This window comes from Calypte anna, chromosome 3 (assembly GCF_003957555.1).
Source record: "Calypte anna isolate BGI_N300 chromosome 3, bCalAnn1_v1.p, whole genome shotgun sequence".
NCBI classification, from domain to species: domain Eukaryota; kingdom Metazoa; phylum Chordata; class Aves; order Apodiformes; family Trochilidae; genus Calypte; species Calypte anna.
The window spans coordinates 76,253,700-76,267,456 of record NC_044246.1 but is presented as its reverse complement, the minus strand read 5'-3'; the positions used below and the strand labels follow the sequence as shown (position 1 = coordinate 76,267,456).

Sequence of the window (13,757 nt, the reverse complement as noted above, 5' to 3'; positions counted from 1 at the left end):
AAAGCTTGATGATCATCTGCATGATTGCCGACTCAGCCAAGACAAAGGAGATTATTAGTGGTTTATTAATTCCAGCTGCTATGGGACTTAGCCAATAAGTGACTGCTTTATGTTTTAAAGTTGTGTATGGCTATATACTGCTTGCAGGTTTTTTTAATGTATTTTAATAGATGCCCGACTGAAGTGACTTCGAGTGAGAATGTTACTGAGGAAGTGTTAAGGACAGAGACAAGACCCAACTTGCTGTGATGTTTTTTTGAGAGGAAAACACATATTTTCTGTCCTTGCATCCATCTAGTCATACTTGTTAGTGTGGCCATACAAAACTTGGGTTTTCAGAACCTGGTCTCCTCTAGCAGTATTATTTAATAATAACAATAATGATGTGATGGACTATTGGCCCCCTGGTCCTGCTCATGCGCAGTGGGGGCCTGCCCTAATCAGGCACAGGTGGGCTTGACACAAGCTCACGCCCACTACCTGGCAATTAGTGGCACCTGGTTGCCTCATTTCACTACAATGGACACCTAAGACTACAGGGAGCTTGAGTACTTTGTAATGAAAGACAGTGTTTTCTTTAGTGGGAAGCCAAAGGACAAGCTAGTGGGTGAAGGAAGCCAAATTGACTTATAAAGGCAATGGAGGCACAGGACTGTAAACATGGTCCCTGCTGAATCTCTGCTCTCCTGGAAGATCCGGGAGGTGCAGGTTCCCCACTTCTTCATTTTAAAGGCTCTCATTGTCTGCAGGGAAAGGATAGAAATATGTTTTTAATTTATGTTCTTTGGTAGTAAACTTACTGACCTTGTCTGGTTTTAGGCACTGTATAGTGATACTAAGAAGGTAAGTGATGCTAGTGATGATAGGAACATCGATGCTGTTAAAGATACTGGACTCAGTCTGGTGTTAAGTTTAAATAAATATCAGGAATCAGTACTTGCTGACTGAACCTATGTTCTTGAGTACAGGATTTGGTGTTTTTGTAAGTGGTTAGCCTGTCTGGTACAACTGCACTGGTAAAATTCAAAAGGATCCCTTTGATGGTTGTAGACCTTTGATGTGTACCATTTCTCTAGGATATTTTTATTAATCTGTCTGTGGATGCAAGCCATTGTGCCAGCTTTGGAAATAAGGATTCTCCCCTCAAGAGCCAACAACTGCCAGCTTCTGGGATCAAACTCAGCACAGGGCTTCTGTCCCTGTAAAGCCTGGATGTGAGCGAAACTGCTTTAATATTCACTGACAGCAAAATAAATTCACAGAAGGCAGTTAAAAATAGTGATGCCATGCCTTGCCTGTCACTTCCTATCACTGAGGATGGCACAAGGCTGTTCTTTTTATGTATAAGGAAACATCAGAAGTACAAGAATTTAATTTCAAAGAACCTTTATTAGATTGTAGCAAGCAGAAGATTAAAAAAACTTTTTTTTTTGATAATTTGGTATTTTACCAATGCAACCATGTTGATATTAAATATGAATATGTAGTTCTTCAAAGCAGAAAAACTATTTATTCAGCTCATAATGTTACCAATGGGATGCATTTTTCCAGGGAATTTAAAAATAAGAAAAGAAATAAATGAGTTCTCAAGTAGGTCTTTAACAAAGCAGAGAAAACAAAGACTGTTCATTTGAGTTCATGGATACCAGCAACCTGTTATCAACAGCGGGCAGCATTAAACACATCAGAGAAAAAATCTGTCACTTGTACAAAACACACAGGCCATAGGCTGCCACACTAGATCTCTTTTTAATTCTTTCACACCTCCAAGAGAGAAATTTCTAAAAGTGCTGTGTATCTGGCTAATAAAAAGTACATTTGTGAACATTCTTTGATCTTTCAGGTTTTAATCCCAGCTCTGATTTTATGCTGTGTGTTCTTCATTCTTCATTTTCAGCTAGTTCTGTAGCTGGGTGGAAAATGAAAGATTACTTTTGGTAATTTGCTACTATCAAAACTCCAACTGAGTTATTGAAAATTTCCTTTCAAGAAGGAAAATGAGGAATTTCTGGTCGTAACTTGTATTGTAATGAGGGACTACTAAGTTTCCTTGATTTTTCTACTGTTAAGAAAAGCAGGAATCAGTGTATTAGTCCAGATAGAAAGGTAATCTCAGTGAACAAAGTGTCTTTTTTTTAGTAATGGGTGCCCAACTTGAGAGTTTTTAAGAGGAGGCAGATGAGGGTTGCTACAGGATTTTTGAACTGTAAATGACCCAGAGGTCAACAGTAGAGGAAAATTAGAAGCACCCTTATGCAGCAGTAGCAGCATAGGTTTAGGTTTGATTCTGTCCATGTTTACTACCACAGACACTGGATTGTTCTCATATTTTTCGTTGCTGTTTATTCATACTTTATGACAATCTAGAGGGATACTCTAGAAAATTAATGTATAATTAGGATTCAGGGAATTGAGTCCCCTGCCCTGATTACTGGTTTCCCAGTAAGTACAATGAGAACAGTGATGTGTTTGTTCCTTATCTCATCAGTGTTAGGCAGAACCAGAGAACATAGCATTAGCAAGACTTGATTATGAGCCAAGATAAAATGACTGTCCTGCAACTTTGTAAATACAGACTCAAGAATGATGGACTTTTACAGCACTGTTGCCCTCCAGTGATTTCTGCTTGTTCTGTTATTTAATTCAGTTTGTTTCTGAGTTACTGGCTTTAGATGATTCACCTTTTACTGGCTCCTGAAGTACCTACGTAGGTGGAGAGTTTTGCTTAGTTCCAGGCTGTGATCAGAGTGTTGCTGAACACTTGCATCTTTTCAAGGCTAGGTGGCTGCAGTGCTTTATTTAAAGGCTTTTTTGTCAAGTCCTTATATGATGAAGTTTATGGAGAAGGCAGCAAGCTCAAGTTTACAGGCTCACACCCCAGCCCAGACAGGTCACTAGCTCTGTGTCAGATGACATTCAATTCAGAGACAAGATATTGAAATTCTTCTGACTGACTGTGGTATACCTGATGTAATAATCCTCCTTAATTTTCCTGTCTATTTTTTATATCTCAATTAACAGGTTACTTAGACTTGGAAATGCACAACAGGAGCAAGCACATTTGCAAATGAGGCAGCCTGATACTGTAGTTAATTAATCATAGCAATTACATGTGCTATTTTATTTTTACTCATAGGGTTCAGTCCCTTGTGCTCTTGGTTGCAATACTAATTGAGAGACCTGACATCTTCATTCTTTCCTGTAACTCTGGCTTGATTTCAACCTTCTTGCCTCAGTAAGGCTGTTGGACTTCTTCAGAGTGAACTTTAGATAGGTGGCCTGATTTAATGAATTGCAAACAAAAGGTCAGGAAGCTAATAGTGTGTTCTTTTTGCCAAGAATGTCGAGATCTATCCCTAAAAATGGAAGAATGTGTTATCAGTAGTGTCTGTAATGTTTACTATTAACAATAGATAAATTTAACTTCTAATTGAAACTTCATTATAGTAAGTTCAAATAGCCACCAATTTATTTTTTTTTTTTCAAATTTATCCAGATCGTAAGAAAATCTTGTTAGGAACTTTAATAAACCATAAGAAAAATCTTGAAGATTTTTTTTAGTATGAATCCTTGTATCTGAGTAATGAAATGAAATTCTAGTACATTCTTATGATCTAAGGGAGGCAAAAAGTTTTTTGGGCAGAGAACCTTAATTTAGCTTTTGTAAGCATAGGCCATAAAAAACAAGAGGACTAAAAATCTTTGGTGTCAATGCAGTCTACTGTACTGCAAAGAATGGCCATAGGAGCACAGCTGTAGTTTAGGAAGGGCTGAATCTGGGTAGTCACAGTAACCATGATTTTACTGCACTGGCACTGCAGGAGCAATCTGGTGGTACAGAAGATAGCTAATATTCTGAGTCCATTCACCAGCTACCCCCTGAAATAGTTGTTACCTGCATCTTTCAAGAAATATAACACATGGAAATATATAGCCTATATGTCCTGGTAAGATGCTATTCTAGTATAATGTAATAGTTTTCCCTCGCAAAAGGATATTTGTGATTTCTTTATGTTTTCAATTTGTGATCATGCATTAATATTTATATGGGTATGCTGTACTTTGTATATGGAACTTTCTAATTTAGTTCTATTACCTGTGACATGTATCATGGGTTTGAATTTCCATGCTTCTTTAAGTAGCTGCAGAACGAGTTTTATTTATTCCTTTTAAAATTTGGAATTTTTTCAATTGTTAGCAGAGTTTACATTAAAAAAATGAATTCTTTTTTATTTACCTAGGGTAAGACAAATGTTGTGCAAAGCAGGAAAGCCAAAACAATCTCTGTGAACACTTAGGAAATAATTTTTAATATATGAGTAAGGTAAGTTTTAAGAAGCTGTAGAAGTTACAATGAAGTTTAGTGGCTTATTCAGTGTTATGCTGGGTAGGTAGCATTTGAGTCTCTACCCTGTACCTGGAATTTTCTAGATCTACAGTATCTAAAAAGTCTATCTGGCCCATGCAGAGCATGTTTTGCAAAGCTTCACTGAATCCTGTGCTGTGTGTACACATCTTTCCTGGCTGCTCCCATGAGCCATTTCTCTGGATTTCAAGTCCTCTAATTTCCAAGAAGCAAATGAATCCACTAATTGTAAAAGAGGCTTCTGTTAGAGGAAGCTACCAGACTGCAGAACAAAGAAAATGTGACTGTAAGTTTACAAACTGTAGGTAAATGTCCTGAAGTAAAGCAAAACATGTAACATTGTATTATCAAAAGATAAGCTACAGAGCATAATTCGAGAAATACATCATATTAATTTAGCACTTAGTCCAAGAAACAAATGACAAACCATCATCTAACTTTTCTTAGACAGTAGCCAGTAGAGTTAAAATAGTCATGTCTTGGTGATTCAGACCCAATCTTTTCTTAAATTCAGGATGGCATTCATTCTTTCCCCCCAAGTTTTAAATAGTAACTGTTTAGTTAGTAACTGACCTAAAAACATATAAAGTCCCACTGACTTCAGTAACATTTATACAGAACAGGGTAAGTAGGAATGAAAAGGGTCTCGACAAAAATTTACATTTTAAATGGATCAGAAATTCTCAGCTTGGGTGTATGATCTCCAGTGAGAGTCAGGGAGGAAATTCCTGAGGGAAGACTTTTGTAACTGTCTTCTCTTAACTAGTACATGGGTTTTGTTTGTTTGTTTCTTACTTCTACATAATACTATGAAATATGTTGTGGAAGCCATTATTAGAGACCTTGTTTTAAACAACTTGTATTCATATTGCTGATCAGGAAAAAATCATCTTATTTTCTGCTGGCTTCATTTACCACAGAAGGTGGTTTATTTTATTTAGGAATAAGAAAATATGGATTATTGCAAAACATAGCAGAAAAATGCCTGTTGTAACAGGAGTAATGTTGACTACAATGGATTTGGTCTACACCTAATGCAGTAGTACCCATTAATGTGTCTAAAAAATGTCTGGGGCTGGATTAGTTCACAGAAGGAGAATATAGTTAGACAAATAATGCTGTGCTGGTATAATTTTGCATTATTCCTAAATAGTATAAATTATGTAAATGAATAGAGAAAATTAATTATACTCTTAATACAAGCTTTCTTAGCCCTTTAATTTTCATTTGTAGCTATCACCATTTCCTTGAAAGCTTACATATACAAATTGTGCTGGTAGAGTATGCATTAGAGAAACAAGAAAATGTTTCAATGATTCCAACACATGGCTGCCAGTATTAGAGTTCAATTGGAAATCATTACCAATGTTAGATAGCCCTTTTGTGTGTCTTTTCTTTCCACAGCATCTAAAACCTGGGGGGAGCATGTGAGACACAGATGAATTCTGAACAATGACATTTACTAATTATATATAGAGAAACAGTGTCTTAAATATGTAAGTGTCAGGATGCTCTGGGGGCTGCTAAAATAGACCATTAAAGAGGTCTCAAAAATATTTTTAAAAGTACTACCTTTAAATACTACAAGTTCACTTTTAGATTCTATAATAAGGGCATGATCAGCTTCAGAGCTCCAGCATTTAACACAGACTTACTGAGACTCCTTGAAGGCAGAGTTTGTTCTTTATATAAGATGTCTTTGGGATGAAGATGAAGGGACCACACTTTCCTGTATACATAATACAGTGCAACAGCAGTGTTCTCTCATGGCATCAGTACAAGAACTCTATAGGGACTGACATACTTTGGGGCTAGAAAATTAATGCCAAAAATGGTCAAGATTTGTTTAGTTGATAAACAGTTTGTCAGGATGACTCATGTTTTTCTAATATGGATTAAGACCAGACCCCAGTAACTAACAGCTGCCCTGAGATGATGTTCTCTGCTGTCCCTATAAGTAGCAGAACTGTCAGCCTGTGGATGATGGAGACTTTAAATAATTCCATACACTGATTTACTCCAGAGGAAATGACAGTTGGTGGCTTGTCTGAATTACAGGAACCAATTTCTTCTCCTGACAGAAATACTGCCAGACTCTTTTCAACAGTTTGTGACATGGGTCAGCTTCACCCTAGTGTAAAATCTCTAATAAGCCTATAAAAAGGATCTCTGCAGAGTATCTCTCTTTGAAGCAGAGGAAAATTCATCTCTCACCAGACTAAGAACTGAGATGTTTAGGTTTCTGCTAGGTGCACCAGAAGGAACATGAGAAATTATTTGTCATTTTTCAATACCCTAAAGTGTTTTGAAAATGTAGGTAATCTTGTAATGGTTAATTGCTACAATGATGCAGTGTTTTATTCTTTTTCTTACACCCCTGTGGATGTACCATACTCTGCCTTTGGGCATGGTGCAGAGCAGAGTTACAGCCTGTTCACACGGGCTTCAGAAGAGCATCAATCTCAGAATCTGTTCTCTTTCTTTCTGTGCTGAAACATGGTGTACCAGTGATCTCCACTGACAGACTGCAACATGCTCTGCATGGATAGTCTCATAAAATGAAATTTTTACAGTTCAAACTGAAGATACCAGTAAGAAAGCAAGATACATTTTTCTGTTATGAGAAACTATGAGAGTGTGTTTCTTGTTTCCTAGTAACAGTTAAACTCTGAAAGGTTTAAAAGGTAATACTTTTTACAACTTAGTATTTTGTTAATTAATTACTTGTGTTTGCTGTAGAGGTTATACTTGCATTTAATTTATTGCTTCTGTGGACTGGGAGTTGAATGGCATCACTGTTTTGTTTAATGCTAGAATTTTAGGCCGTGTTTTTGTTGATTTTGCAGGTTTTTCCACTGGGAGAAGCAGATGATGGCTTTGAATTTTCAGAAGGAATCTTGCTCATTAGAGTCCTGCTCAAGCAATCTTTTGACTTGAGCAATATGCAAAAGACAGCCCCCCCTACCCCTTTTTTTTTTTTTTTCTGAAGAAACTCAGCAGGAAACATGAGATGGTTTCTATGCTCAGAGTGTCAGACAACAGACAACATTAGTGCACACACAGAGAGTCGTGTTTGTTGCCTTTATGGATGGCAGGGTCCATTGTCATCTATAGCCCCTGCTGTCACAAGGCAAATGTTTCATTTAATAACTCCCATAATCTATCTGTCTTCATGCTGCTTTTGGTCTCTTCCTCTCAGATGTATAGAGCTACTCCCCAGACAATTCCCAAACCTCCTGGCTTCAGAACAGATTGTTCAACTTCCACACCAGGCAAGTCATTCTGGTGAATGATTTGAGAAAATTACCTCTGTGGTTTCAGATTTAAATAATTTAAAAAAAAAAAAAGCCATTTGACTGTAGCTGGAATGAAAGTAAATTATCACTCCTACTAACCTTAAATAGGATTTAGACTTCTCCATAAATCAGAGGTACATCTCTTGAAAGTTAGATGTCATCTGCATTTTGGTGTCTCTTGCATTATTACAACTTGCTGTCTATCTGAGCAGACAGTGTACACAAGTTGCCTTGTTCCCATAGTGGAATCTATCATCCTGAAATTGCTTTCAAGAATCTTTTTGTGTGTTAACAATTATGGGCTGCAATCAAATAGTGCATTCATTGTCTCTAATGGAGAATCCTTCTTCAGCTGGCACTACTTGTCCCATCTGCAAGAAGGGGCTGCCACCTCAATGTACCATGCCTGTGCAGAAAACCATTAACTTTGGGGTTTGGGGGTTTGTTTTTTTTTTTTTTTTTTTAGTCAAAGCTTTCTAGCTGAAAGCACAGAGAAGCTTACAAATTGGTTACTTAAACTAACAAATACCATAGATCAATGAGCATTCTTTGGCCTTCAGGAAAGCTATCACATGAAGTCCAAATCAATATGTATAAATCTTTGTTACCCTTTTTATCTGTAGTGTTACCTACTGTTCCACAGGTGGTATGTTCTGCAGTCACATTCAAGTGATGTCAGTAGCCTGACGTAAGCAGTCCAAGTTTGGCCAGGCTAGCCTAAAAACTGCTGAAGATATAACAACATAGCTCAGTGCTGTCATTTATCAGTATTCAGTGAAATGAAGGAATCTGAAGAGGCTGAGGTTCCTTAGGTACACTGGTTTTGAAAACAAAGGCATGCAAAGTGCTCTACACTGAGACCTAAGCTTTCATTAGCAGAGTGATGGTGTCAACGCTTGCACCAGGCTCAATAATGCATTATATATACAAGTTCATCTATCAAAGTGGGAAAAGCACTGCAGGAGTGCATGCTCTTCTGGACAATTTTCTCCAAGGCTCTGTCCCTGCACTTCCTTTGACAGCCCTATCATGATCCCTTTCATCTGGCCATGGAAACTCTCATACTTTGAAGCCTTCAGCCCCTCTTGCTGCAGCTACATGCTAAATGGAGCAACTATATTTTCAAAATACTGGCAGTAAAATACTCTTGCTTGATGTTAGGAATACACCTCCCACTTCATAGAAATAAAAGCTGTGGATTGTCACATCTAACGTGCCAGACTATTTTGATTTCAACACTGAAGTGGAGAATGATTCTGTTTAAAGCAGCCTCAAGCTGAGCCTTGCTCAACTGTTCTTTGGGAACAGGATGGGGCATCTAGAAAAAGGAGATGGAGAAATAAAAATATTGTTAACTTTCAGTGGCCAGCAGCTTACCTGCTGACTGTACTGTATGGGTTGCTTAAAGAATTGTTTCATTATTTTCTCATGTAATTATTTTCCTTTCTGTAAATGCTCTGGGCTGCATTCAGGGATGTATTTAGAACAACACACATAGCAGAGGAGCATTGCAAAGTTAAGAACAGGACGTTATGGGACCTACTACCCATCAGGAAACTTCCTTCCTCCTGTAGGGAATGTCACCTCATCTGACTAAGCCTGTTCCAAATGAAAGAACCAGGTCAAGGCAGTAACCTAGACAACTCCAATTTTACAGCTAATGCTACTATTTATATACTTACTGCTGAGGAGAGAATAGTTACTCCCTTACCTGTTTTAATTTTTGTTTGCCCATGGGGCTTCTTTTAAGCAGGTGCAATTGGTCTCTGTCAAACTCCACCAATAATCAGAAATACTGAGATTTTTTTCTAGCTCCAATTGCAAGATGGGAGAATGGGATTGCAGATATTTTTTTCTTCCCTTTTTTCTGATGTTGGACCTTTATTCTGTTTGTTTTCTTTAAATGTTTGTGGTACTGCCATATGATCTGGAAAACACTCAACATAGCAGACTGCTCAGAACTTAAGTGTAGTGTTATATTTTTATAAATGTTTCAATCAAAATAGTGGTGCTTGCTATACTTTCAAATATAACTAGGATTTGTCTGATTGCCTGGCTCATTTTCAAAATGTTGAGATAACATGCACCAGCACAGCAGGTTTATATTCGGCTTTGCAAATCAGGAAGAGCACTGTAAGAGGAAAGGATGGGTTAAGTACGGATGAGTTGTAAAGAGCCTCTGAGAACAGAAGGTTTACAGAATCATTGATCAGTTACTGCTATAACTTGTGGTTATGTGGGAAACTCATCACAAATCACCATAACATTCAGAATCTTGCAAATCCATTCCAGGATGTGAAGAATTTTTCAGTGTGGGTAGCTAAGTGATACAAGATCCTAACATAGTAGTGACTGTCATTTTAGATGTTATTCAAAAGCTAGAGTGAAATAATGCTTCTTAGCATTACTGGAACCACTAGGCACTGTAATGTTCACAGAGGTTCTGGTGACAGGAATTTTGAATTTACTTTTCCTTTATGGTGTCAGAAGGAGTAACATAAAATTCTGTATCTTTGTTTGAAAACAGTCTCAGTTTTAAGTTAAACCCAGCTGTACCCGGAGGCTGAAACATGGCCATGTTTTGGCAGCAGGAAACTCTGCCATATGTTGCAGTGATAAAGAAATTACACTGATGCCAATCTCTAAGTCAGACTTATAAAAAATATCTAAGGGAGTATATTTGTAGCAATATAAGCTCCTTTAAGGAGAATAAAAGATCCTGACAAGTCTGTATTTGAGGAGAATTTTTCTGTTCCTTTAACAGTCACTTGCTTTGTTAATTCTGCGTGGCAAAATTCACTATTAATCTTGAGAAAAGTTGTATATAATACATAAATCCATTGCATTTCCCTGTTACTCAGAATTGTTTGCTGTTTAGCTCTGAGCTTCCAATAACCATAGGACAATTCCATCCTTTGAACAAGTTCTTATTTATTGACTTATTTATTGACTGGCTTTTAGTGAGCACACATGGGAAATTGATAAGAAGATTCTTTTTTTTTTTTCAGCAGTTACTGCATTAGACCTCTAAACGAGGGCACAGATGTGGAAATCCTGAACATGGCTGGCAGCAACATGACATATGCTTTCTTTTTTTTAAGGTCAGTATAGGCTGTTGGTTTGCAGCTCTCTTGAGTGACTTCCAGTATTTTTAAAATAATAAATCAGTTAGCTTTAATGCAAGCAGTATGTCAAGGATCTCTAAATGCAAAAGACTATATTATGAATATGGATATAATAAAACCTACTGTAGCATCTATTTTTTCAGTGTGGTGGTTCCAGACCACATCTACCTCATCTTAACACAGAACAAAATATTCAATGTAAAGTCCTTACCTCAGGCATGAACCTTGTTTTCTACTGTAAACACTGGAGCCACAGTTTCTCATTGCTGAAGGAGAACTGCTACTGATTTACAAGGCTAACTACCTAAGCATTTCTAAATTCATTCTATTTACAAGTATCCTGAAACACATTTGTGAAATTGCTAAGAAGTTCCTGAGAACAGACAATGGATTCCAGCAGCATCTTCTTGTTTTCACTATTCATGTCTTTGAACTGTTGAAGGAAATTACTCAGAGATGCAATAAATTTGTTTTGAAGCAGAAGTTTTACTGCTGACTAGGTCCATAGTTTCAGGGTAAACACTTTCTTGCCCAGCACTGATGGTGATCTTTCAACTTTCATTTTTTACAGTATACCAGCTAAGTTCTTCTGTATCTCATGTGCCAACAGGTTAAGCTGTTTTTGCAGTGAGGATACTAATTCTTTTGTGTTCTTTGTATATACAAGTGTTGTCATTTCCACTTCTGCTCTTAAATTCTCACAGTATCTTGCAGCTGAATAAGAGCTTTTTTCTTCCTGTTATTTTTTGCAGAGTGAAACAGAAATCTCTCAAGAAGATACTTACTTCTTTTTATGGCCCTTCATCTCATTGGTTACATCAGAAAATTCCTTTGTGTTATTCTGAAACTGACGGTCTAGTTCCAGGACAATTTCTAATTCTAAATCTAATCTAATGCTAATCTAAAATCTAATCTAATGTTTTTCCTAACCCACATATTTGCTCCTCAGAAAACCTCTGTGATTTTCGTGGCAAATGGCAGTCATATATTCTAATATTTTTTTAGATGGGAAAGGGAGTTCAGTGGACAGCAATTATTCACCAGAGCAAAAGGTGCTGATACAACTAATGCAGATACATTTGCTGAACAACTGGTAGATAGGAGGCCATCTATAAAATATTCATAAGGTTTCAACATATGTTGCTGCTTCAGACTCAGTTCTCACTAACTAAATGTTGTATTTTATTGAACAAACATTAATTTCTTCTGCAAATGTATTTGGATGATAGCACTATGCTGATAAACACCCTACTTATGATCCAGTTTTGCATAGATACATCTTTTAGTATTAATAGTACTAACCGAATGGCTATCTGTGCTGTGAACGTTTTCTTTGGTGTCTTCCAGAACTGAAACCACGAATTCTTTCTCAGCCAGAGGAACTCTAGTTTCTTGAAGATCTGTTTATGCTTCTTTCATTTTTCTCTCTATGATTTGCAGATCTGTTTTCATTGTTAAGGTCTGCTTTTATTAATTTTGAATGGTTTAGTGATTGTTTTAACTTCTTTTTCCATAATACCGACTATGCCAATAACAGTGTTATTCCTGAATTTACAGCTCCTCCTTTAAGGGCTTAGTGAATTTTCAGTGAAAATACAGACTCCATATTACATTTATGCAGCCGCAAAGTCTCCTTTTAAGATGCCTTGTCTCTTCGGTATCTACCTCAGAATAGCTCCTTTTGGCAGTTCTAGTTTAACTTCAGACTTCATTATGTTCTTTGCTCCGCTAGTTTATTCCAGATTATTCAATGTTTCCTCAGGATACAATGTATCAAACATGGGCAAAACTGTGGCAATTGTTGATGTTCCTTGTTCTCAAGAGAGCTCTAATGATTCTTTGAATTTGAGATTCTCCATCTCTTACCATAAGAGCCATAATAACCTTTATCCAGTCAGAAAATTAATTAGCATTCCCTGATACACAAGCTCTTTTTTTCATCTGCCCCTGACCGAAGTGTTTTCACTTTCTGAAAGACCAACCAAGTTTATCTACCCAGTTCTCACAAGCACTTGTCTATCTTCTTTGGTTTCTTTCATATGAATGGTACGTGAAAACACAGAGTAGGATTGACTGGAATATGCATTCTTGTAAACAGCTGCAGTAATTCTTTGCTGTACCTCCTTCCAAGATTTGATAGACTTCATTTTTGTATTGTACAGGTATTTCTTCCAGGCCTTTCAAATTTACTCCTCTCTTGTTTATGGGATCATCAAATGTCTGCAGTCTTTTTCCAACATGGGGAACAGGATTCAGATAAAAAAGGTCTTCATTATGGATTTCCAGAAAAGAGGCTTTTACAAAAGAGCTCAATGTCAATCTCACATTAATTAAAGGGCACTGATATTTAGCAGTGTCCCTGTGTTAATGTCTCTATTTTGGAAAAAAAAAAAGGGTCTCTGCCTACTGTTACATTGCAACAGCACCAACCTGCTTAAGGCTCGACTTGGAGAAGCTTTGCACTTTGTACTACAAAAAAGGTACCATATACAGCATCTGGTGCTGTGCACTCTCTGAACTGACTTAATAGTTTCTACTCTCAACTCTGCAGATGAGGAATTTTGGTATTTCTAGATATCTTTTATGGACACCTAGGCTTAGCTAAATGCCCTCATTGTCTGAAAAATATTTTAGTGAATTCTCATCTGAAAAATAATTTAATTCCTCCTATGTGGCATGTATGTAAGATACAATATGGAGATATACAGGATATGGAGGCAGAGATTTGTGGGGTCTGATGTTATTTTATTAACTGTACAGATCAGAAAATGGAAAATTACTCCCAAGAAAATCCAGTAGCAAGATGCTGACTATACTCAAAACTAGAGCTGCTCCAAGCAATTTCCAAAATAGTATTTCCTCTTATATAGTAAAGCACGCTCCAGTGTTGCTAAATTATGTGTGCCTCACTAATAATCAGATTTTTTTCTTGAATATTCTTCACAATCATGTGATCAGTTAGAGGATGGG

The 13,757-nt window shown here is 37.0% G+C and overlaps 1 long non-coding RNA gene and 1 pseudogene across 1 annotated transcript; one reads left to right on the top strand and one right to left on the bottom strand.

Moving 5' to 3' along the window:
- The first annotated feature begins 3,873 nt into the window (after positions 1-3,873).
- On the top strand, positions 3,874-7,605 carry LOC115598151. The gene is made up of 3 exons (XR_003987429.1): positions 3,874-3,947; positions 4,242-4,324; positions 7,566-7,605. It is a non-coding gene; the product is annotated as an uncharacterized LOC115598151 (long non-coding RNA).
- Positions 7,606-11,112: 3,507 nt separating this feature from the next.
- Positions 11,113-12,301, bottom strand: LOC103533809 (annotated as a pseudogene).
- Positions 12,302-13,757: the final 1,456 nt, after the last annotated feature.